The sequence below is a fragment of the Rutilus rutilus genome (genome assembly GCF_951802725.1).
Source record: "Rutilus rutilus genome assembly, chromosome: 21".
NCBI lineage: Eukaryota > Metazoa > Chordata > Actinopteri > Cypriniformes > Leuciscidae > Rutilus > Rutilus rutilus.
This window is the reverse complement of record NC_140226.1, coordinates 25,624,611-25,651,327: the sequence shown is the minus strand read 5'-3', so window position 1 is coordinate 25,651,327 and position 26,717 is coordinate 25,624,611. Positions and strand designations below refer to the sequence as shown.

The 26,717-nt window shown below is 37.9% G+C and overlaps 1 protein-coding gene across 1 annotated transcript in view; it reads left to right on the top strand.

Moving 5' to 3' along the window:
* Positions 1 to 23,948: 23,948 nt before the first annotated feature.
* Positions 23,949 to 26,717, top strand: part of tmem121aa (transmembrane protein 121Aa) — a 28,258-nt gene continuing 25,489 nt past the window's right edge. Inside the window, exon 1 of the mRNA XM_084392554.1 lies at positions 23,949 to 24,191. The gene's annotated coding sequence lies outside the window, so the exon portion shown is untranslated. The remainder of the gene's footprint in view (positions 24,192 to 26,717) is intronic.

Genomic DNA, 26,717 nt, shown 5'->3' with positions numbered 1-26,717 from the left:
TAATAAAAACAATAAATTGGTTCTTTTCAAGAATAGGTTTGAGATCTTTTGGCTATTGTTGTTTTTGCTGGTTGATATGTTTTGTGTGATGCCACCATTAGTGCTTTCTGAGAAGAAACTGGGACCCTTGAACTCATGTCATTTCATGCAAGTGTGGATATTTAACAAAAGTTTTGAGGAGAATCAATTGCATCAGTGGCTGAGACTGATTATTTCCCTTATGCCATAATATATTTGGTATAACACTTTATTTCAATGGTGCACTTTAGACATTCTACTATCGATAGGTAACGTTGCAACTACATGACAACTACGAGTCATTAGAGTATTAGTAGACTGTCTGCATTATATCTGCTAACACTTTATTGTGATGCTCCCCCAACAGACATTCTACTGACTATAGGAAACTTTGCAACAACATGTCATCTTGTTCTACTAACCCGAACCCTAACCTAACAGTCCACTACAGTCTACTAATACTTTAATGAGAGTAAGTTGATATGTAATTGCAGTTGCTAGAGGCTTGAATGTCTAAAGTGGACCATCAAAATAAAGTGTAATCATATATTTTTATTTATACATTTGGCAAATCTTTATCTAAAACAGTGAACATTGCTCATTAATCCCATGGCCTTAGTGTTGCTCGCGGCATACATAGCGGAACAACCAGTGATCCACTAAATGCATGAATGTTAATGTGTAGTATTTAAGATGATTTTTCTAAATAACTTTGAGCTAATTCTAATTAAATAAGTATTTAATCTCATATCTGAAATCACTTGCATATACTTCACTTTAATGGTTAGACTGCAGTAATTAAGAAGACCACATTAGTTGAATGCTAAGTGTTAAATGAGCGCAGCTAAGACATGCAATTCCTAATCCACATTTATACAGCCAAATAAGGATATTTAATTTTTATTTTTAACCCTTAAATGCATTAATGTTTCACCAATCATGATTACGTATTCGGGTCTTAGCAACCCGGATATCTAACACGGAAGGATCTCTGATTCGATAATATAAAAATGATTTGTTATATTTTTATAATGAATTGATTGAGGAAAACTAAGAAGGTTGATGTCTAACTTTAAAAAATGAACGAGGAGGAGGGTAGTGAATGAAATGTAGGTATGCAATTAAGGGTTAAGGCAGATTTACTTGAATCAACCCATTAGTTTTCACATTGAATGTTCAGTGAGGCCCAGGCCAAAAGAGCAACATGAGGAGCATAACAATTACTTAGAAAGAAAATATAGTGAGGGTATGTAAGAGGTAAAGGCTTGTCGAGTGCGTGAGTGTGTGTGTGTGTGTGTGTGTGTGTGTGTGTGTGTGTGTGTGTGTGTGTGTGTGTGTGTGTGTGTGTGTGTGTGTGTGTGTGTGTGTGTGTATCTGTGTCATGCACACTCTACCCCTCAGGATATATGACTGCTGCAGAGTCATGTGATGAGAAATATACTCCTGCACAAAAGGCTGCAAACGCTCACCTGGGAGCAAACAATAAATAACCTCTAACAGATATGGACAACATGCCAAAGAATTTACTGCGTTTATAGTCTCATTTGTCGAGGCCGGACTCTCGGCAGGCGACATTAACAAGATTTTGGTAACAGTTAGGGCCTGGACCTCTGCACTTCCCTTGGGGGGAGAGTTTAGTGTCCACATTTATTTAACAGCTCTGAGTCTGACTTCTCTCTGCACTACTCAACCTCAGACTAGGATATATACAGTATACTATGTGTGCGCCTGTGTAGATGTGATCTGGTAAACACATGCCTGTGCGATTGTATAGATACTGTCTTGTTCTGTCGGCAGAATTTAGATAACAAGTCTGGATTGGTTGCAAGCTGTGAAACAATGTCACCATGGCAAATTGCACAGTGAGTGCAAGGACCTTCACGCTGTGCTTTTGAAATTACACAGATGTTTTCCCTGTCAAAAAAAGATTATGATTCATCGCATGAAAGCTGATTAACTAACCAGTGCTGCCTATGCTATTTTAATCTTACCTCCCATTTGTAGGCAGGAGAATTAATAGAGAATTACAGTTATTGACAATCAGCACGTACAGAGTGTTGTAGAACCGGCAAAGATAAGGGACAGTAACATCTGGCTATGTTTATGCTGACAGTCGTTCATTAAACCTACATCAGACTACTTTAAGCACATACAGGGAAATATATATAAAAAAAGACTTGAGAGCCATGGTTGACTCCTAACATAGAACATTTAGAGGCCAAATAATTGTTTTCTTTGACTAAGAATCATACACAAATCATTTGATATAGATGGTTGTTCAGTTATGGGGTTTAGTTAATGTAATGTGAGTGTAGTGGTCATATCTGTATTTGTGCTATATAAACAACATTATTTTGTGTACGAATATTTTGGGCTGTTTGAAAAAGCAAAAGTGAAATTATTATGTTTCCTACATGTCACTTGTCTGTTTTACTCCCAAAGTCCTTATTACAATCAATTCACCATTACAACTGGACTTCAGTATGCTAATAATAATAATATTTTTGGTGAAATATTCAATTGATTTTAAATATTTTTTATTACAAATTGAATGTAACTCTAATTTCAACGATTCCTAGTTCTGAAGATGATCCGTGGTTCAGTGAAGGAGTCAGTTATTATGAGCAATCAATCACTAACTGAGAGAGTCTAATACAAATAGCTAATTTAAGAGAGAATGTGAATCTGTTTTATTAATCGTTTCATGTTTGTTTTACGCACATGTTTTCATGTCTGACGAAATGGTGAATTGACCTGCCCAAAGTTCTGATTTCAACACTCCAGTCCATTAGGGAAGTAATGCACCTATAGGCTGGTTTGACCACCAACTGGTTGCTGACCACCAATAAACCCAAGAAGACCTACCCAATGTTGGCCCAACTACATTTTAAATTATTGTCCCATGCTTTATATATATATGCATGTTTGTATTGTACATTCATTATTTTGTATGAAAGCTTATTTCCGCCACTGAATAAAAAATAGAAAAGGTAATTGTGACTTTTTATCATGCAATTCTGGCTTTTTTTCCTCTGAATTGTGTGATATAAAGTCGCAATTGTGAGTTATAAAGTCAGAAATGTGTGATATAAAGTTGCAATTGCGAGAAATAAAGTCAGAATTGAGAGATAAACTCGCAATTCTGAGAAAAGATGTCAGAATTATGAGATATAAATTCTCAAAAAAAAAAATTCTTTTTTCTTGCAATTCCGACTTTTTTCTCAGAATTGCTTGATATAAACTCGCAATTGCGTTTTAGAAAGTCAAAATTGCGATATATGAAATGAAGCCTGGCGCAAGTTCTGCCAGGAAGACTCAATCGTTCATGTCACTTACTACCTTCTCATCTATCCAATCATATCCTGATAGCCCAGTATAAAAGGGTGGTACTTACACATGTCTGAGTTCGCAGATGCTGTCGCTTCAACCACCTCCATCCTCCCCAACCACCACCAAGACGGGACCTTTCCTCCAAATAAAAACAAATAAATCGCAGTTACCTTTTTTATTTTAAATTCAGTGGCGGAAACAAGCTTCCACAATTTGGCCCGGTTCTGGAGCCGTGACAGAAAGTATGAAGTGGAGATTCAGAAAGTTGGTAGGTAAAGCAATGAAAGCTTTTTTTTTTTTTTTTTTTTAAAGTAGGCTGCCGACTGACATCTGTCTTTTGTGGTCTAAATCCCTTATTTAAATATATGTGACCTACTAAATTTCTTTGCTTAATAACTGTGGTGTCTTCCAGCTGCTCCCCTCTGATAATGGCTTTTAAATGATAAATGGCGGTCCATTTGAGTAGGTGGGCTGGGTTTCCTTCTTTCATTGTTGATGGTGGGTGACAGAATGATTGAATAATAAATGCCCATTCTTCACCACCCATCAATGTGGGCATGACAATCATGTTTTATGTTGCTCACAGAAAAACCACATGTCTTCCACATATTTCACATGTGATTTTAACATGTTTTTGCACATTAAATTTCCCATGTGCAAAATCACATGTACTGTATATGTAGTCAAAATGTGACTTTTTTTTCTGTAAGGGACCACACCAATGGTTCTGAATCTCTTAAAGGCCTTTATATTGGTAAAATGTTCAAAGCAAAGTCATTTTTTCACTGTATAATCCTTCATTGTTCTACTGTATAGGTTCCTCAGAGATACAGTATAATGAGGAGAGCAAGCCGTCCTGATTCAGAGGAATAACTGGGACAGGTGTCTGGGCCTTGTCCCAAATGGCACACTTGATGTGGACTTTATTTGCACATGTCTGTGTAGACTACAAATTGGTACAGTGTTTTGTTTTGCCTGCATCAGTCAATAGTTGCAGATGAGAGTGAAAAGAGTATTTACTTGAAAAACAAGGTTATCGCTGAAATATACTAGATAGACACAACCAGCGTTGCCAGATGGTTTTAATAGAGTTTGAGAGCTCAGAGGATGTTGCTTTGTTTTGCTTTGTTTTCCAGGATAGGAAATCAGCATTGAGGTGATAAGTGAGGTTAAGGGAGTGTTTTGTTTGAATCAAGTTGTGTCGTACCAGGAAAAAAGCTATTTCACTCGACCACCGTAGCCGAAGTAAGTTAATCAAGTCCGATGGTGCAAGTGAACCAGATCAAAATGTCAAATCAGGTTTTGTTTCTTTAGAATCTCTATGACGAGTAAAACTGGAAACATGTAAAATGGCCCTGCCTAACAGTTTAAGATGTTTTTTTTATCTCAGGCTCTTCACTGACACTATTGTTTCCTTGGTAAACAAGTGCACTTACTTTTTAAATTATTGTTGTATAAAAAAAATTACACCATTTGTTGTATTTGTTGTAGGACTGTCATTTGTGAAAAATAAATAAATAAAATGAAATCACAAAAATACAATTTTCACAGAATTAACACTGAAACACTTTTTTCCCTATTTATTTAGATGATCATAGTTTTAAACAATCATATTTTTACAATGGATTTTCATATTGTAAGATTGAAAGTCTAGGTCAGGGAAAAGGGTAAAACGACAAAACACAAGGCATTTGAAAAGTGGCACAAATAAATGTAAAAAATGGTAAAAAGTTTCCAATACAATTTTAACATGACCTTTAGATGTCAAAAAGAATTCTAGTTTTTAGACAAGGGCCTTTAAGCCTGAATGTAGGTATGAATGCCCTCTTAAATTATGAACTCACCTCTATCTATAATGGAATTTTAATAGAAATATCAAGCAAGGTTGTCTGATTCACAGCTCAGTTAATAGTATAGTAGGGCTGCCATGCATCACATTCAGCCCCAGTGTCCCCCAGCACAGCTGCTGATCATGTGACCACAGTGTGGCAAGTGATGGGCAGCACACACAGTCTATTTGTTTGTTTGCCGTGAATTCCAATTTCCTGCATGAAATCACACCCAGGTTGCCCTTTAGTACTACAGCAGCTAATCGATCACATGAAATGCAGACAAGGGCCCACCCTTAGAACACATTTCACTTACACTGACACACACACACTTGCTCATACCGGTACGTTCGCATATGGCCACTCCAACATTCACCTTTTGTGGTGCTGAGGCAAGCCAGACACACTGGAGGCTCATTACGTTAATTACCCAGCATGCCTCATTAATCCAATGCACCAGTTCAAGACTTTCTGCAAGGGATTTCCCGTACCATACGCTTGCACTAAAAGAGAGGGCAAAAGACATACAGACAGATGCTGGTCTTTTTACAGATTGTGTCAACTAGCGTCTCTGGTAACACTTTACAATAAGATTAATTAACATTAGTTAATGTATTAACTGACATAACAATGAGCTATACAATTACAGTATTTTTTTATCTTTGTTCATGTTAGTTAATTAAAATACAGCTGTTCATTGTTTGTTCATGCTAGTTCACAGTGCATTAACTAATGTTAACAAATACAACCTTTGATTTTAATAACATATTAACTAAGATTAATAAATGCTGAATAAGTATTGTTCATTCTTAGTTCATGTTAACTAAGGTAGTTAACTAATGTTAACTATTGAACCTTATTGTAACGTGGTATACCGTGTCTTTTTATCAAAGGTCTCTCTGTTAAATGAATGAATCCTTGGCAGATCTCATATCTATTTTAGCAACACACGTTTAAAATAATAATTTGCTATAGCTACCATATGGATTTGGAAGATTTGTAATAGTACACAAGTCTTATGGACTATATGAATGCACTATAGTTCATAAAATTGTCGTGAATAAGATGTTTTCAGTCCGTTATAATTCATTATAATGTTTTGGGAGATTATTATTTTTTGCTTGGTCACATTGCAAGGACAAAACAATGTAACTGGTTGCATTAAATGACAATGTTTTAGGTATACTATGTAACTTTTGACCCTTCAGAAGTTAAAAAACAAAACTGCATGCATTTTGCAGAAGAACATTGTTTTGGTTGTGCTTCAGCTCTGTGTGACTGTGTGGATGAATATAGTTATTTCTCAACAAAAAAAAGAAAGAAAGAGAGATTATCTGCTTATCTGCTTTATTTATTAAGCTGCTCCATGTCAACCTTTCTCGCTCGTTGTGACAACTAACCTATGCCACTCCCAAACCATGTATGCATCAAAGTAACCGGAGCAACTTTTCTCTGTTTATGGATATGATGAGTCAGGCGAGAGTGAGGTATGTATGCAATTTCCCACGAAAACCATCCCGTCAGGTAAAATATAAACACTTATAATAGGCTTACCATAGCCAAAAAACGCATTTTGGAAGAATTACTATGTATTGACTCGTTATACTGTACCAATTTTATAAATTTTTAACAAAAAAAGTTACATAGTGTACCTTTAGACAAAGCTGAAGCCTCTGCCATGCTATATGCACTCCTGAGATGGTCTTTTTTGAGTGTTCGTATTCAATAAAGAAATCTTGTAAACCGCCCTGAAAATAACCAAGTGTCACCCGGAGGCTGACAGGAACTATAAGCGAGTGGTACATATTTGATGCAGCAGCACCCACATCATTTTAGCTGCACTCATACACTCTCTGTTCACACACCGCTGGATTTGACAGAAACAGCTAAGACCGCTGATGCTGCATGGCGTTTTGTCATTTACATAAAGTTAACACTTGACCTGCTGACTAGTCTGAAACTTTTATGGATGACTAATCAACTAGTAAAAATGTGTAAGCTGTGCAAGCTCTAGTGGATTTCTTTTATTGTGCTTAGTGCACAGTGAAAATCATTTTCTAAAGTATTTTTCTTGATTTTAAGTTAACAAACTTAAAATTCCAGTTATAAAAAATGATTAAGTCAATTTATTTTAAGGATGTTTTAACATTTTTCATAGAAAACAATAGTAATGATTTTATTCTATTTCATATTTAATTTAATTTATTTATTTAGCCTATTTATTTATTTATTGTAGCAGATAGTCATTGTCTGCATTTGCTTTCATTATTTGAAAAAGATCAGTCAATCTGCTAAATGAATTTAAATACTTTAATGTGAAAATCGTTTATGGACTGAAATGAGGGTGAGTAAATGATGACAAATTTCCATATATTGTGTACTATCCCTTTAAATGTTTTGTAATTGTGTAATAAAAACCAACGTGAAAGAGAAAAATTGCTTTACAATATTATTATTGATACACTTGATGAAATGTGTCTAATGTTGTGCACCTCTTTCTTACAGAGGCAATTCACTGAATTGTGCCATGAAAAATGCTGTTTTGTAAGTGTTTTGGCAGCTGGTCCCTTCACGGTGGTTGTGATCAGCCTGAGCAAATGACCTAACCCTCCATGGGACCAGAGCGATGACAGAGCAGTTTGTAGGGCAACCAGTGACAGCTGGATGCGCCCCAGCAAGGCAAACACACCTCTGAGCTCATACATCTTTCTCAGGGCCAGAGCGCTGACGGGAACAGCATTGCAGTACAAGCTCAGCTGCTTCACCTGCCATTTCCAGCACACAGCGGGACACGACAATGGGGTGTCACAGTACTGCAGGAGAGAGGAAGTGATGACAGGACATCAATGAAAGCACTGTTTAAAGCTGCATTCCGTAACTTTTTGGGGTTAAAAATGGTCCAAAATAATTTTTTGAGCAAGTACATAAACCAGCCGGTGTTCAAAACGGTAAGCTTGTTGTAATAATGTTTTTAATTCCAGTGGTACTGGTGAATTTCCGCGGGAAATTCGAGCATGTCTTTGCGTCATCATGTCACATCTGTAAAAGAAGGCGTCTCGGCTAGTAGGCTATATTGCGTATGAGGATGTTGGAGGTGGAGATTTATAGCCTTTTCTCACAGCACTTGATATAATTCAACTTATTATATCTGAAACTGCAACTGGGCCCATGCGAAAACAAGGATAATATTGGAAGGGTGTTAAATGTAGTCACGCAATGCTGATGTTGTCAACATTAACAATTTGAGAACAAAGTATAATTTGCATGGTTTGACGTGATATGATAAGCGATCGTTAGATTTAATGCAGCCTTAAATTTCCCTTAGTTGGTCAGAACAAAAGTGGATGTTACTTGTTCAGATGACATTTTCCAGTGAAAATTCTTATGTTGGTCATACTTCCAAAAAGTCGAATCTGTGATTGCGAATGACAGTATCCACACCACCAGCGCGGTTATTGACAGCCGCACATTCTCCTCAAAACATTGGATTCATCCGCGCTGTGCCGTGCCGAGGCAAAACGCACATAAAGTTGATAATTCTGCGAATAATTGCAATTGCAGATTTCGAACAGAGATGGCGACAAAGAGGGAAAACTACGGACTGCAGCTTTAAAGTCGGCATTAAATGAAAATTCACCCAATTTATTTTTTAATGCATGTTGATCTTATTTTGAATGATTCATCCATGCATGTTTACATGCATGTTAATGTTTTCAATCTCAAGACCTAATCAACAACTTAGGGATAAAACAAAGTCCCGTCCTATTTTTCCCCCCCAATAATTCTTTACACTTGAATATACATCACAATAATAATAATCTCGCAAATTTAAAGGGGTACTTCGTTGCTGTCAAAATGGGCTTTCAATAAAACTTGGCTGCCTATACAGTAGACAGGCGATAAAAAAAAAAAAAAAAATTATCTGTGTTTTTTGCAAACCTTTTGCCATATGAAGTTTGATGTAACAAAGTTATGCACGTTCAGGTAATCAACCAATCAGCACAAGAGGAAGCCGGTATAAATGAAGCCTTTCCTCACCTCTGTCTCATGACAAGTTTCACAGCATCCCTCCACCACCCCATCACCTCACTCTCGGCTGGTTTCTATCCCAGTAAAAAGGGGGAGTACTCTGGGTTCAGGCCAAATTCTGAGCTCGGAGCCCTCCCCTGGACAGCATGCCAAATACGCTTAGAATACTACATCTGATTTCATGTACGTGTGAACTTGTGAAATAGGTAGGAAAACTTCAACACCCATAGTGCACTGGGCATGTTGCCATCCAAGGCCACTCTATCAGTCTGCTATGGATGCGCTTACCAGAGTCAAATGCTATTTTGCTTTAGTAGGAAATACTTCTTAGCAAACTTTTAGTCATAAGGGTGTCGACTTGTATTGTTCAAGAATTGGTGCAAGAATTCAAAGAGTAAACGTTTACCGGGAGTGAGTTACTTTCAGTTTCAGGATCCAGCGCAAAACGAATGAACACAATGTTTTAAATGAGGGGATACAATTGAAAGAAACCTCCGATCCGTCAGCAAAACAACATCACTTAGAGGTTAGAAAGCTGCTGCCACAGTGTTCCATTTTTATCATAATGCTGTTTAAGAATGAATGAATGAATGAATGAGGCATTTATATAGCGCTTTCATATGTACTACTGTACACCCAAAGCGCTTTACAATCATATCAGGGGATCTCTCCTCAACCACCAAGAGTAGACTAGAGTAAAGAGTAGACTCACCAAGAGTAAAGAGTAGACATAGTACAATACACATTTCAGCGATAGACGATAACTGTTCTGTTTAATTCCAGATATATTCTTAATATCTCATATATATATATTGGACACCTTTTAAATAAGTTTATTAAAAATTATAAATGTATAATTTATAATTTAAATGTTTTAATTTGTTTTATTGAAAAACAAACCAAAAATATTTATTGAGAAATCAGTTTGTGTGATTGTTTGCATTTTTTTTTATTGTCTCCATTTACTTTAATTAAATACGGGTTTAGAATTATCAGAGTGAGTAAATGTATCAGCATTTGCATCATTAGGCTACCTGATTTGCATAATTCATTTTCTGAACTGGGGAATTTTTTTTATATAATTAAAAAATATAGATTGCAGAAAGCATGTGCATCTTGGTGAATTACCATCTTTATCTTCAGTTTAATAGTGCAGGAATAGGAGTATCACAAACAAAAATGCAGCAAGGGAGAATTACAGAAAATTCATACCATGGACACAGAATTAAGTAAATTTAGGAAAACAAATGTTTATTTTCTAAAAAGATTCTAGTGAAGCAACAAAATTTACCCTCTCATATATCCATAATTGCGTCAGTGGCTACGTGTTTATACCCCTGCAGCAGACCCAGCTGCCTTGTTTTGAAAGATAATACATAGTGCTTGAAATTGATTTATCCCATCCACCTGTAAAAAATAATAAAAGAGCATCATAATCAGGTAAGGTTTCCATGGAGAAGCAGTGTCCTCTTTGTTAACGGTAGCTTTTGCTCTCAAGATGAATAAGACATGACCCTGCTTACTTGCAGCCTTGCTGTAATTGGATATCAGCTGTCTAATTGGTGAATGCTTAGGCTTCACTCTCACTAATTACAAATACTAATAGGCTCTCCAGCACTGCCCAATCCAAGTCCATGTCACTGACAAACCGCACACCAAAGAAAAATATGTTTGCATCATCTCACCACAAAGTCTCTTCTTTACCACAGCTGCCTATTTCAGGCTCATGATGGATTCTGTTTTCCACAAGAAATGGCAATGAAATACATTTTGGTGCAGAGGAAGAAACATAGTAGCAGTTTAGACAAAAAACAAAACAAAATTGCTGGTTTTATTCAGCCACTCAAAGAATCCAGCAAAGATGCACCTGGAGAAAATGTTCTGGGTGGTTTGGTTACTTTGTGGCCGTTTATGATATTCTGGTTCCTATAGACATGTCTCAGGTCACTCTTTGGGATTTCTATGCTTGTTTGTGGTCCGCATGGTGAAAATTGATCACTTAGAAAAGTTATAGTCTCCTAGAAAAGTCTCCTCAACAAGCTACACGATTTGAGTTATCAAACATACAAGTGTAATATTTGAGGAATGAGGATAGGCATTGATTCAAATCCCTAACCTCAATGAGCAATAGTAAAAGTGATGGTTGCCTTAGCAAATACCGCTAAAAAGTGATGCAACTAAATGCTGATATCCACATATACCCTTCGATATGAATATGAAAAAGGACTGCAATTTCAGTCTGAGCCTGAGCTGAAGTACTCAATAATTCAGTCCGGTCGGTATAGTATCCATATGTTGCTGCAACTCTCCAAGGGCAGGCTCATGATTTCTGCACTTAAATCAGCTCACTCACAGACTTCCCAGGGGTTTGGGGACCGTGTCTTATGTGTGGGAAAATGGCGACGTAATTGGAGCTACAGAGATCCCCGTTTAACGTGGCTGAGATGATGCCACTACAATTAATAAGCCGCACAGGTTCCAGTTCAGCCTACGGGAAGAAGATAAGAGCTGATAATAACAACCCATCTGTTCTCTAATAGCCAGCACATTGTGAAGATTTCAGATCGGTGCCGTACTTTAAGAGACTTTCTGACACACACACACACACACACACACACACACACACACACACACACACACACACACACACACACACACACACACACACACACACACACACACACACACACACACACACACACACACACACACAAGCTCTATCCAGAGGGAAGACTATAGATGCTGGCTACATCTGCATCCAGTGGCTCCATGTTATAAGGAGTTGCCATGGTAACTTATGATCCTTTTCCTCAGAATCGTATATGAAAGGGACATTTATGACTCCAAACCACATGTGTTTGTGCTGACTCTCTCAGAAAAAGAAAAAAAAATCTTCTGAGACAAGTAAAACAAACCACATTACACCAGCACCCAATACCTTCAAATGAGTGAGTGGTGTAAACCACGGAAGGCAAAATGCCATCAGCTCTCGCACGCAATCCATCACCTCTCAGAAAAGCCAGGGAGCAACCTTTTCCTCCCAAATGAAAATGTCAGAAAGGCTATGTGCAGAATGGAATACCAGCTCACTATTTCTCAGTACTGCACAGTATGCATGCACTATAAACTGCCTTTTTAAAAACAGTAGGTGTTATTCCATTCTTAACATTTGTTGAGGTTGAAATATACTATTGTTCATGTCTTCAGCGTGCTTTTAAACCTTTAACAATTCAATATTACCTTGCTATTTTGCTGGGAATATATATAATTAATAAATAATATTGATAATTAATCATATTTAGAAATAGTATCTAAGTAATATTTGTAATATATTTTGTAATGTTTGTTTGTGATATTTTGTAATGTTTTATTTATTTATTGTGTGTGTGTGTGTGTGTGTGTGTGTGTGTGTGTGTGTGTGTGTGTGTCTACTTAACTATATTTTGTGGACAAATCTGTACCCAGAAGTGACCAAAACCTGACAAAATCTCCAAAAAACACCCTTTAGGGACATAATCAGATTTGTAAATCTAGTATAAAAATAAAGTAAATAAAGGTTTTTTGAAAATGTAAAAATGCAGAAAGTTTTGTTTGATGGGTAGGCTTAGGGGTAGGGTTAGTGTAGGGGGATATAAAATACAGTTTGTACACTATAAAAACCATTACTTTTATGGAATGTCCCCAAAAAAACGTAGTAAGCAATTCAAAGGTATTCTCTAGAAAAAAAAAACTATACACACTGTACTGCAATAGTATGCTACTACATTATTCAGTATGTTTAGGCAGCGGCTATTTACACTAAGTGAAAATCGCAGTATTTTCCTCTTGTAAATAGTAGTTAGATGCTATTTATACTTAGTGCAAATATTGGCAGATGCTTGTATTGTAATATATAATAAAACAGTATTCAATAATAACAACATATTCAGTGTGTATGATTTATTTAATAAAATCATAAATTGATTCTGGTTTATTGGGACATTACTTGTACTTGACATTACCTCCCCTACACATATACTCCTAACCCTACCCGTTAAACACTTTATTTCCACTTTTCTAATATTATATTAATTTTTATTTAAAATAAAAGGTACTCCTAGGCTAGCTGATATGCGAGAAGAATGAGTTTGGTAGAAGCCGGATTCGAACCCAGGTAAGTCGCGTCAAAAACTATGACCCTCCGCCTTACCCTCCATACCACTGATTCTGTTGTCAACAGTAGTACTTTTGTAATTTTGAATGGCTCAATCAGATAATGGTGAGCAGAGTTAGTGTAAACAGCCTCTGCCAACAAGGCGGGCTATTTGCACTTGGTGTAAATAGACACTCCAATATGGGGCAATGTTTATGGTTAAAGCATAACTGTCGCCAAAATGCAACCTAGGGTCTTTTTGTTAATCTACCCGAGGCTGTAAATCGTCTAAAAGCATAATTAGAATGGAAATGCCACTTTTAAGTTTGACCGTATTTTCATTTTCGGTCAAATTGCCTTTTGAATGGGAGTGATTGGGGCACTTCTATGATAGCATCAAAATCACTATTTTTAAAACACTAAGAAGGCTCGACACAACATGAAACTTTGCTCGAAGTATCACCAGCATCACTACACATGAACTCCAGCTTTGAGAACATTGTTTAGAGTTTACTAAAAAGAAAGATTTTGAGCAACTCACTGTAGCTGTGTCCGCCGGCATTTTGTCAGTCAAAAATAGTCGATCTCCGAATGCAGCGTAGGAGAGTAAAGATGGAAAGCTCCTAAAGCTTAGTTTCATATAAATTCACGGATAATTTGTTGTTTTGTCATTAGTGAAAATCAATATTGACCTTGTATTTGAAAAAGGATGCTCATATAAGAAGCAACACTAAAATTCAGTTCATTCTGAAGAGTCAGTTCATTCACATTCGGAGATCGACTATTTTTGACTGTCAAAATGCCGGTGGACACAGCACAGCTACAATCTTTCTTTTTAGTAAACTCTGTGTACACAAACAATGTTCTCAATGCTGGAGTTCATGAGCCCCTGGTGATACTTCGAGCAAAGTTTCATGTTGTGTCGAGCCTTCTTAGTGTTTTAAAAATAGTTATTTTTGATGCTATTATAGCCCCAAGCACTCCCATTCAAAAGGCAATTTGACCGAAAATGAAAATATAAAACTTAAAAGTGGTGTTTCCATTCTAATTATGCTTTTAAATGAAAGTTTGCCTCGGGTAGATTAACTAAAAGACCCTAGGTTGCATTTTGGCGACAGTTATCCTTTAATGTGAAGAAAACTCAGTTGGATGCCATTCAAACCACACTGTTCTGCTATTGTATTCGTTTTGCGCAGATCCTGTGCCAAGAAGCCATTGTCTCCTGCCAGGTCATTAGCACATTTAATTAACAGAGAGAGCAGAGGAGAAAAAGAGCTGGAACTGTGGACAAAGATAATTCCTCAACATCTATTTGCTTTATTCCATATGCTGCACATGCTAATAAGATTAAAGGGGGCTGGGTTCCAAAAACATGGCCTAATTTAATGAGCCTATAGCTAGAACAGCGGCAGATTGAACGCTCAGAGTATATCTCTTCGTTTTCCTCATTAATCAACTTTACCAGGAGCGTAGCGACCATAACTTATTACTACATTTCGCTTCCCTTTTCTGGGTGATAATCCTTATATTTTGAGTTTTGTTTTACATGTCTGTGGCACAAAGAAAAAATAACGTCGACAGTAGAGCAAAGTGTTGTTTTTTTAAGTTGCCATGCCAAGTTAAAAGTCATTTTAACGACCCTTATTATGGCTAGCACCTACTTACGTGTTTTTCAGCAAATCATTTAGGACTACTTAGAAAATTATTATTCGTAAAAAATCTTTATGATGTGTCATAACCCGCACACACACTTTTCCTATGAATTTTAGTATTGCATTTGAGAACCTGCCATTCACCTCTTCTCCTCATCATTTCCATTGGTTAGATCTAAGAACATTTTCATTGCTTTGTTCTGAACATTCTCTCATCATTCAGTCACCCTTATGTTGCTCCAAACCTGTATGACTCACTTTATTCTGTGGAACACAAAAGGAGAAATACTGTGGAAAATATGATGGGCTTCTCCATACAATTATAATGCATTATAATGAACGTCTTTCAACTTTAAAAAAAATGGCACAAATGCACCATAAGGAGCTAGGATATGTTTTTGCGAGACGCATGGCAGTGGAATGAAAAAGGTGGTGGAATGAAAAAACGCGAAGTTGAACTTTTGTTAACTTGTGCGCTGCAGTTTGTGAACACTGTGTCATGTGCAAGACACTGTAAAAGATGCTAGCGCAATGGTCAAAGACATTCGTCTTACATAGAAAAACAACAGGAAAGCACTGCAGTGGGATTGCAAAAATGTGTTCTTTGAGAGTTGAACTAGATCAGCCCTACCTTTAATGTTCCACAGAATAAAGAAAGCCATTCAGGTCTGGAACGACATAAGGGTGAGTAAATGATGACAGGATTTAATTTCATGGGTAAGCTGTTTCTTTAAGACAAAATGTCTGATCCTAAATGAGCACCAATGGAGATATTTTTCTTGGGATAATACCCCAACCAATATGAACGATATACATTCACATTAATTTGTACTGCACACATCTGTCAACTCAAGAGGCTTGGTTACAATCAAAGCGGGAGGAAGCTTGCAGAGGTGCTGAGTGTTAAATGCAGATGCAGCAGCTGTGTGATATCTGAAGTGTGAGCCGGACAAACCCCGAAGAGGCGTAAGCCTCCGCTCGGCGTCTGCAAGATTGGTTCCTTCCCTCATTACAGTTGGGAGTGACAGGTCCTCAAGAGGAAGCATGCCTCAGCATTTCTGTCCAATTAGATCAGCCTCCCTTTAATATGACCCATTCACCATTACATCCATCAGATGTTCTCATTTATCAATTAGCTCTCTTTAGGGGCACATCTTTGACTATGACTGCAGGGGTAATCAGCCTGACTAATTCTCAGTGAAGGAGCCTGTCCAGATCGGGCAGATAGTGTTTTGCAGTGTGTGCATATCGCTTCAGAAACATCTGTCCGGTCTGTCAGGGACTTGCCGATGCTGTCTTCCTTGTGCACTGCATTTCTGCATTGCCATCCTACTGTCTGTGCTTTAATCTCCCCCATCTCAAATTATATCTGTGTTTCAGGCAAAGACAGTGAGAGCGTAATGAGTGACAGCACAAAGGCAACTCTCTCGCTGCTTCTGCAAGCCAGGCGCCCTGGAAAACTGATCCCCAAACCTCACATTTTGTGCCTACAGCGGAGAACACACATATAGCTGAATAACAACGAGCATCAGTGATGGAGTGATGACCTCAAGCCAGCAGTAGAGATAAACAAACAAACTCTCAGCAGATGCTGAAAACTCCCACCATCCACCTCCTGCATACTTTCAGATAACAGTGCGGTATTTACCTTAAAAAAACATTTATATGTAGATTTTGATGCACGGTACAGTAATGACTTGACCCGATCGTGCTACGAGGGTCACGACAGTGCAGTGCTGCCGTGATGGCGGTGACTCTGTGTGGCCGGCCGTGCAAAACTGTAAGGTCAGCACTTTTGCAGGTCCATAAATCTGTCGTGCTCTTCCCTTCCTCAGGGCTGGGGAAGCTCCTCCAGCAAGAGGTGTTCTCCAGAGCAGACGGCATCTAACTAGTGCAGAGATCCCATTTATCACCCGGAGCCCTCGTCCCATCCCCCTACTAGTGAGGAAGAGCACAGAGGGAAGGATTGTAATGTCTTGTACTATGTGCACCATCTTTGTTCGAGGTATCCTTGAGCGTCTTTATGTATGACAGCATTTGTCTGTTCCCAAACTGAGACATTAGCGCTTCTGTGATAGCATTTTTTCTTCACCAGCCTCAGTTTGACCTTTATACCACCCACTTACTCGCACCTATGCACAAAGGCAAAGCAGAACCATCACTCTGATTGCATTGTGGAACGTTGATATTTTTGCACCTAAATCTGTTGTTTTAAAAACAAATGATTCAGTCGACCAGAGCAATTTTAGCACTTTAAAGGGATAGTAGAAGTTGGATGTACTTCCATGGTTATTTATAATGTTTATAAGTTAAATTTAAGTTATAATGTCCAAGTTGCTCTTCTGCATTCAACAAATGATATTGAGGTGAAAAAAAGCCATCCAGAACAGAACCAACAAGTTTCAGATATCATCAATGTTCCTAACAACTATTATTTTTTGCAACAGCATAATAAATAAAAAAAAGAGTCTGATTCGATGAGGAATATCAGAAGGCCAGGTCCTGACTGGACGACAGGAGGAGCTGGGGATGGAGGAGGGTAATTCGCTTTTGAGCAATAACGCAATAAAGCTGCTGATAATACTGAATGGACCTTATATATAGGTGATATATATCTGTATCATATATACCTGTGACAGGCGTCATATCCCTATAGGTAGACGTGGATCAGCTGAGAGTCAGCTGATGCGAACTTGACTGACGTGACCTGCCAGAACTAACGCTGCGCTTGATTTCTCTTCTCACAGCCTCTCCAAAGTTTGACTTAAAGGACGTCCTTTTCAAAAAAGACTGCCTCTGCCTTGTGTTTACAGCTTGAGCTGATGAATCACTATGATAGCTGCTGTCAATACCAGTAAAATCTGCATCAGTCTTCAGGCCACTATCAACAGCGCATCTTGATTTTTCTGAAACTGTGTCTTATCAGAGGACTACAGTCCTGTACAGACTATAGTGATTAAAGTGATGTGTAATTTTTCAATGTTTAAGTACTCTCTTCTATCCCAGTTTAACATGCAAAAACAATTTAAGTAGTTGCTAAGTTTTCTTCCCTTAAAAAGTGCAAACACTATGCTGCTATCAAAACATAGCAAGTTTGTTTGAGTATCCCAATAGAATATGTCATTCTCGCCAGAACGCTACAGGGGAGCGCCAATCCTTTTGGGCTCCGACCCTGAGGAGCGCGTACGCCAACAGCGAACTGGCTTCCTGTAGCAGAGGGAAAAGATTCTGAGGCAATGGCACTCAGCGCCGCCCTATAGTGCGGGGGAGCCCGCCACTATTTCGCGAGCTTGAACGCCATTGGCGGGCGTATACTCGCCCGCAAGATTTTATAAGGCTTCAGTAGATTCGTAGAAGGAGGGATAACCCCCCGCAGCACCACCTGACGGTGACGCAGTGTCGAGAGACCGACTCGAAAGGGAACCTGTTTGAAATCAGTAATTTGTTGCAGTCAAAGTAGACATAGTTGTGTATATTTCTGTAATTATGTATTTTTTTTTAGGTGACTCCTGCACTGGACTGTATCTGCAGCCTCTTTGCAAACATCCTTAACCATCCAGCTACCTCAACATCAGATGAGTAGGCTGTGTGTGGATGTTTTTATCCTCCCTTTCATCACTAACAAGCCTATCACTTCCACATTTAAATGTGTGTGTTTGTTTTTGCTTCTGCCATAAGAGTGAGACAGTGAGAGAGATGGAATTTGAACACTCATAGATTATTTATTATTTGCTTTAAGTGATAATGACAGTACTTTGAGGGAGTGAAATTCTGAACTATCTGTATTAATTCGGCTACATATATTTTGTGTTGATCTGAAAACCAACAGCATTATACTGTATTTACAGACACTAATGGACTCTTTTTGGAAGAAGGATCCTGCTGAGTGGCCTCTTCAAATCAGCATTGCAAAACAGCCCTCTGTACACAGAATACAGGCCGACGAGAGACAATTACTGCATTCCAGCGGAGTGGCTGAGTGAAACCAGAACTTATCACACAATGATGGCCGAGGCAATATCAGGAGTGATGTGTGCATCCATGAGAAAAGAGAAAGGCAATTAGATCATTTAAAAGGACAATGTTTTTTTCTGCTACTGTTTCTCCTCTCACAGTCGAAGAATAAGGCCCCATTTACACTGCATGGTTCAAGTGACCCAATTCCGATTTTTTTTCCTCTCATGTGGCACAGATCGGATTTGACCGGCAAACGTGTAAGCAGGAAAAAAAACCCACATGGATTCCGATATTCTCAGATCGGTTTCAGGCCTAACTCATATGTGGAAATAAATCTGATATGAATCGGATACATGCATTTGCGTCTGCCATGTAAGCAGACAAATCGGATATTCCCCAGTAAATGTGAGTCGTACGGAAACCTCGGAAAGCTTTGGATGTTATCGTGATTGAATGACGCAAAATGACCGCAACAGAATTTAGCAACTTATGTTTAGGTTTGTTGTTCCTGTTTTGTGTTCAGAGCAATACAAACAATGTCTTATCTTCTTATGTCATAAAATATTTACAGTAAGTAAGCAATATCACACAAGCAACACTGCTGTTGTTCTGGATATCAGTGCTAGTTTCAGATCAACAGTACCTTTGCAAGTATGATATTGCCATTAAACAAGAAGCAAATAACTAATATTAAAGGGATAGTTCACCCAAAAATGAAAATTCTGTCATCATTTACTCACCCTCAAGTTGTTCCAACCCTGTATAAATGTCTTTGTTCTGGACACAAAGGAAGATATTTTGAAGAATGCTGGAAACCAAACAGATCTTGGGCCCCATTGACTACCATAGTAGGGGGGAAAAAATACTAGAAAATTAGATCTGCTTGGTTACAAAAATTCTTCCAAATATCTTCCTTTGTGTACAGCAGAACAAAGATATTTATACAGGGTTGGAACCATTTGAGAGGGAGTAAACAATGACAGAATTTTCATTTTTGGCTGACCTATCCCTTTAAGTAAAATATTAGACACAAAATTTGCACTTTGCTTCGCCAACAAAAACAGGTCTAAACAAAGCCAAAGTGGATTCAATGATCTACCAGCAACACACACAGTAGTGTTTATTTTTCTACCAGAATCACAGTGTTGAATGAATCAGTTGTGTGAATGATCCAATGTCTCACTAATAATAACAGTTCAATAATTTGGAACCACATAATAGATATGATACACACACAAAAAGATATGGTACAAATAAGAGCCTAATGCTAATATGTGATTCTGAATTCAGTCAGTCAATTGTTTTGTACCTAAATAAATCAGTGTTGTTTGAATTAATAATTCAGTCAGCTGTATTGATATAACCTCCCCTCCACTGGACAGACTGAACATTTTATGGTGCTTTTGTCAATTTTGAAAAAAAAGAAAATAGAGCGTAAACAATGAGATATTCATTTCATTTTAACACCTTTCTCTATGCATAGAAAGCAAACAAATAAACATTTTACAGTGAAGCCAAAAGAATAAGCAAAGATTATACAATCCTATTGTCTATTTGTGAACCTAGTCTGAGATGCAGAGAGGGCCTGAGCTAGTCTTTGATATGGTAAAGAGTGTTACGTGTCCCTCAGCTCCATGCATGAAAGAGGGGCATCAGAAGGGACCTGAAGAGTGTAGAAATCATTTACTGTTGTGCTTTTTTAATTTGCTGGGCATATGCACACAGGCCAGCACAAGCATTCCAACTCATACTTCCTTCATTAGCAATCTCCTTGTCATATATTTTGATCCACACACACACAGACAGAACAAATAAAGCAGAAAACATCAAGAGCCATCAGCGATTTGATCTATCTGTGAATTCACAGCCTTCCAACAAAGCCTTTTAGCATTCTGTGAGTGAGGGAGAACGAATTGCTCACAGGACAGCAGCTTAAGGGCCATTACTTGTTCATTAGACAAAGAATAAACCAGAACTCCGCTATCTATATTTTAAAATGAAAGATGTGTAGGAAGTAAATCTGCATTTAGAAGTAAATCTCTATTCGATCTCCAAGCAGGTTTTCGGAAAGGACTGTTTTCCTTCATTGCTTTTCAATGCCTTTCGGCCTTGAGTTTCTATGCGCAAGGCAAAATAATATATCACTCCTCACAGCAAGAATGCACGAGAGGGAACACAAGTTTACACACCTTTGAAATGAATCACTCAGATGCTGAGCTGGAAAAAAAACAAAAACAGATTGAGAATGTGACAGAGAGAATTGAAATGATTTATTCTTTAACTTAAGTGCGATATAGGCTACACACTGATTGTTCATATGTGACCCTGGATCACAAAACCAGTCATAAGTCGCACAGGTATATTTGTGGCAATAGCCAACAATGCACAGTATGGGTCAAAATTATCGATTTTTCTTTTATGCCAAAAATCATTAGGATATTAAGTAAAGATCATGTTCCAACCGTAGATAAATTTCCTACCGTAAATATATAAAACATTTATTTTTGTGAGTGAATGCAGCACAATCGCGAACACGGACAACTTTAAAGGCGATTTTCTCAATGTTTCGATTTTCAGATTCCAGATTTTCAAATAGTTGTATCTCGGCCAAAAATTGACCCATGTGACTGGTTTTGTGGTCCAGGGTCACATGTACAATTTGATAAATTCTAAGCAACAGTGAGCCATTTAAATTCCTATATTAATAGAGCCGTTGTTTCACCCTGCAGCAGCCAGAACTAACAAGGCCACCGATTTTAGTAGCAAATGAAGATGTTAACGCCCACGTGAACTTCTCAACACACTGCTAATTAGTTTGGCCGAGCTGTAGAGGGCTAATGAGAGGTGGTGCGCGAGCCACACGGTGTCAGACTGCTACAGGGATAGCAAGCGAAGGGGAAGCCGAGCGTGTGAAATCGGAGTGATGTTTAATTAAAACTACATGTCCTAAATGCTGCCAGCCCAACAACAGTCCAACAGTCTCCCAATAAACGTCTGTCCATCAGAATGGCGCCTAATGAGGTTAGGTGGTTCGATATTGAATTAAACTTGGGGTAGAAAGACAACTCTTTTTCTTTTGTTCTTGATTTCTCTTTCTCTTCTGTCATTTTCTTAGTTGTTAAAAGCTTTATGCACTCTTCTCTTCAGCAGAATCTCAAAACGAATGCATTTTTCTATTATATGAGGAGGCCTTCAAGTCACTGTATTGTGTATTCTCTCTCATGGATGCTTCTATATGAGCAGGGCCGTTTGAAGGAATTTGGGGGCCCCAAGCAAAATGGACATGGAGGGGCCCCTCTCACGGAGCAGTACTGGAGAGTGATAGCGCTGTCTCAGTGTGGTGGTTTGTTTACAGTGGTTGATACTGTTTGACGAGGGCAGATACACAACCTAAACGACCGTGCGGCCATCGGGGGCCCCCTTCAGCTGGGGGCCCTAGGTAGCTGCCTACCTTGCCTACCCCATTGCGACGGCTCTGTATATAAGCAACCCTGCATGCATCACGTTTACATTCATGTAGTTGGTGAGAAGGTTCATTACAGTGGGTTTTGTTGCAAATGTGCTAGTGTCATGATTCTTCTCTATATCTTGTGGAGATTCTCTAGGAAAACCTTAGAGTGGAATTTCTTTGTCTCTTGGGTTACTTCATTTCCTAGCCTTTCTTTCTGTCCATGTGTGCCAAAACATGATGCATTATTCATTTATTTCTTAACACAGATCCAATTAGTTGTGTTTGAAAAATTCATAAGGCAAAGAGAATTGTGTGCAATGATACTCCAAGAAAGGAACTTTCTGAGTATTTTATCTTCAGCGAATGTCTTGGGGGAAATGTTATATTTCAGATGCAGGCAGAATCTGAGCATTGAGCAAAGTTGCCAGGTAACTGTATTGTCATGGCTGACTCACAAATGATGTATGTATATGAAATAATAATCTCACAAGATGTTTAAAGGCATAAAATCATCTTTTGGTGTAATTGATGCCCTGCAGCTATGCCTAATTTCCAGAAAAACGGAGCCAAATTACGCAAACTAATGATCTTGAAATAGTTATGTTTAAGGCACACACTGTAAAATAAAAATTATGCAGTGCTCCTGAAAATTTCTTGAATATTTCATAACAGTTTTTTTGTTATTAAATGTTTTTGACTATTTGAGATAAAAATCTGCTCCTTTTGTTGTGAAGAGTATAATCATTCTGATTAATTATTGAGTAAATCCAACATGAATGAGCTGTTGTTAATAAAGCATTCTGTTATGTCTAATCATGCATTTTGCTTCCAAACTAAGATCAAGGTTATTAGTCCCATTTGCCTTCTTCCCAGCATGCTCTGGGTCATTTGTAATTGCAGTTGCATTGTTTACTTTATGTTGTTGATTGTGTTGTCACATTTAGTAGTTTGTTGTTTTGTAATCTCAGAATGCATTTGTTCTTAAAATTTTCAATTATTAGCATTTGTCAGCATTTGCTGTGGCTGTTGCAGAGCGCTTTCAGAAACCCTCCACCTTCCCCAGCTCCACCTGTATAGATCTGCTACGGGCAGTGCTCGAAGTGGGCCAGTACACACTGATATCTGTATTTTAATCTGTAGCGTCTTGCATACTTCTCACATGTAAGTTTAACTAGTGCCTAGATAAATAATAATTACAGATAAAAGATAATTACAATAATCACATTACTCCCCATGACAATTCCTATTAATTCAGATATAAATGTTACATATGATCTGTTCAGTTTTTGAAAATAACTAATTCAAAGTTCCGTTCTAAACGTTGCATTTTATTAATTTTGAGTAGATATACTGTATGATTTTTAAAGTGCACACACAATATTGGTGGGGGTTTCGTTTAGCTGTTGCATTGTCCAATAAAGGGTGAAGGCATTAGACTGACGGTCTCCCAACATAAGCAAATTGCCAATAAATTATGTTCTCTGCTGGGAGGGTGAGGGAAGAGACTGAATCACTGATTCAAGAGAGGGAGAGGGAGCGAGAGAGAGAGAGAGAGAGAGAGTGAGAGAGTACCGTGGATCGGACTGACGAGCACCGGCCCGCACGCGCGTGTCTATTTCCTCTCTCAGTGGTGTGGTGCACACGCGTTTCACTAGTTTTGACAAGGGGTTGCATTCTTTTGGAGGCGACATCTCTTGTTTTCCATCAGCGCGCGCTTGATGCGGATTAAATCACTCTAGAAACATCAATCTCGTCTCAGAGTGGATCAGCACCTTGGACAGCGGATGCCAGAGGTACAGTCTGCTGAACGGTCTGTTCGGATGAGGGAGGGTTTCCTGTCAAAATCATGAATTACCCGTTGTGCAATGAGCTGTGGCGAGCACATAAGGCGCGTTGTGCTTCCTAAATTAATATAAACTTAATTGAACTGACTGCATGAAGGACAATTAGTTAATGGCTGGCTGAGTACATGTGTGGATAAAAAAGTATTGTGATTTATGTCGGTGCTTCTAATAGGTTCGAGTTTTAGAGCAGTTTCTGTGGCTAAAGTATCCGTTCATGAATTATTGAGACAGCTAGCACTTTTAGCTAACTAATGGGATTGTGAGATTGCAAAACTATCGGCTAATGATTGTTAAATGAAAGAAGAAAGCAAAATTCGAGGCTTTGACAGATGATAGTCACTGTTGTCTAATAACGTAGAAGGTTTTTTATTTTTTTTATCTATTGTAGATTATTTGAGTAGTTTGGGGTGTGAATCTCGTTAATAATCAAGTCACATTTATTTATATAGCGCTTTATACAATACAGATTGTTTCACAATCATTACAGATTGTAGGAGAAACGATTCAAACTGTTTCTCCTCTCGTGATGGTGGTTTTGATTCATCTAAGTGACACGAATCTTTTGAATCCAATTCACGTAAAGGATTTGTTCATTGACTCTTTTTGGAGGTTAAGTCGTTATGCTAAGTGAGCATTCGGCTACTGTGAAATGAGCGAATATTTGAATCAGTCACTCGAATCGTTTAACAATAACTCAGAATTGCCTTTTATTAAGTTTTATTTTACATGTTATTACAATAATCAACAAATTTACACTGTAAAATGTGGTAACCTGCGATTGTTACGTTAAAGAGCTATCTAACCCATAAATTTAGTTTTGTTGGTGTAACTTAATATATTTATGTTGATTCAGTAATGTTAATTTTTTATTTTATTTGCATAAAACCGATTCATTTAGATGTACATGAAGCAAATTTTTAGGTTACCATTTTTTCAGTGTATAGCCTACTGTAAGACTTCAGAAAGAGTTTAAACACACTGTATACCAACAAATGACAAAAAAAAATGTTTCGTCCTTTTATACCTGCTGGGCATGATTTTAATCAATCTATAACAAAGTCTATAAAATTAAGTAGCCTACTATTATGCCATTTTTAATATGTTCATCAGTCATTTTTAGACTAACTCTTCATCGTTCTTATAACTGACTCATGTCGAACTGAACATGTTCCTCGTTCAGTAGATCCTTATTCACAAATGCGATGACTCGTTCATTACGTTCGGTCACGAACGAGACACCACTATAAATGCCGTTTCAAGTCAGTTTTTGGAAGAAGAAAAAAAACGGTCACGAGAACGATTCGTTAAAAAATTCATTCATAAACGTTCCATGAGGAAACCCATGCACTGGCTCGAAATACCAGTCTCGACTCTCCACACTACATATATTTCTCTAAGTCTTTCAAACAATGGTCTTGAGGTTTGCTTCTGTTTTCATTGACTGAATATCATTCTAGCACCTCGAAGGGTTTAAAGGGGTTTTACAAACGACCCGTTTCCACTTACAATGCTGGCTCGAAGCCTGCGGGCATTTTCACGCGCTCTGCAGTGTGTTCTGTGGGAAGCCGAGAGGCGCCTCACGTGACACATAAACAACCTGAGGGATCCTCAAACCCTTTCACCTCTTGACCATGCATGCACTTTTATCGGCAGCCTTGCTTACAAGGTGGCTTTTTCAAAGTCAGTTTATATATAGGCACATATCTTAGTTATAACTTAGGCTTTGCTATAAAACGCTATTGAACATAGCCTATTGGCCAGGAAACACACAGGTAGCAAAGGCTACAATCAAACCGTTGTTTTGGCTAATACATATTTGTAAATGTTTTGAACTACATTTTGAAATAAACGTACATTACAAAAGCATTAACATTTGTGTAATTGGAATTTTGATTCAAAACCTAGTTACTGCAATGTTGTGACTACTCCCCCATCCCATAACTGCTCCTATAATTCCCTTATGAATGTTTGAATTTTGAGGTCTCCTTTTCCTTCTCGCCTGGTTGGTCGATGTTTGATGATTATACATCATTTCCTTCTGACCACAGTTTCATTATTCAATGTTGAAATCTTTGAGAGTAAGAAATATGTCATCTGAGTAATATTTTGAGTGCTTGAGTATCTGTGCCAGTTTATATAGTCAGTAAGCCCAAACAAATTAGTAAGCTGCTTGAGTGATTTAGAGACATTTATGTGGGAAAGAAATCAAAGTCAAAATCAAAACAATTACATTATTCCTAGCACAGTTAATGTAAAATTGCATTCAAAACCCATTTTATTTCTGTAATATTTTGGAGATTTAGCTGGGAATTCAACAAGAAAAACAGTATTGTGGGATGGGATGGTTTTTTTTCCCCCATCAGAAATTGATTGGATTTTGAAAATTGGCCGTTATATAGCCTACCTGATCAGAGCCAGGTGATTGAACGAGCAAGGCTGGAAAGTTATTACATTTTGAAAAAAGATTAAAGGTAA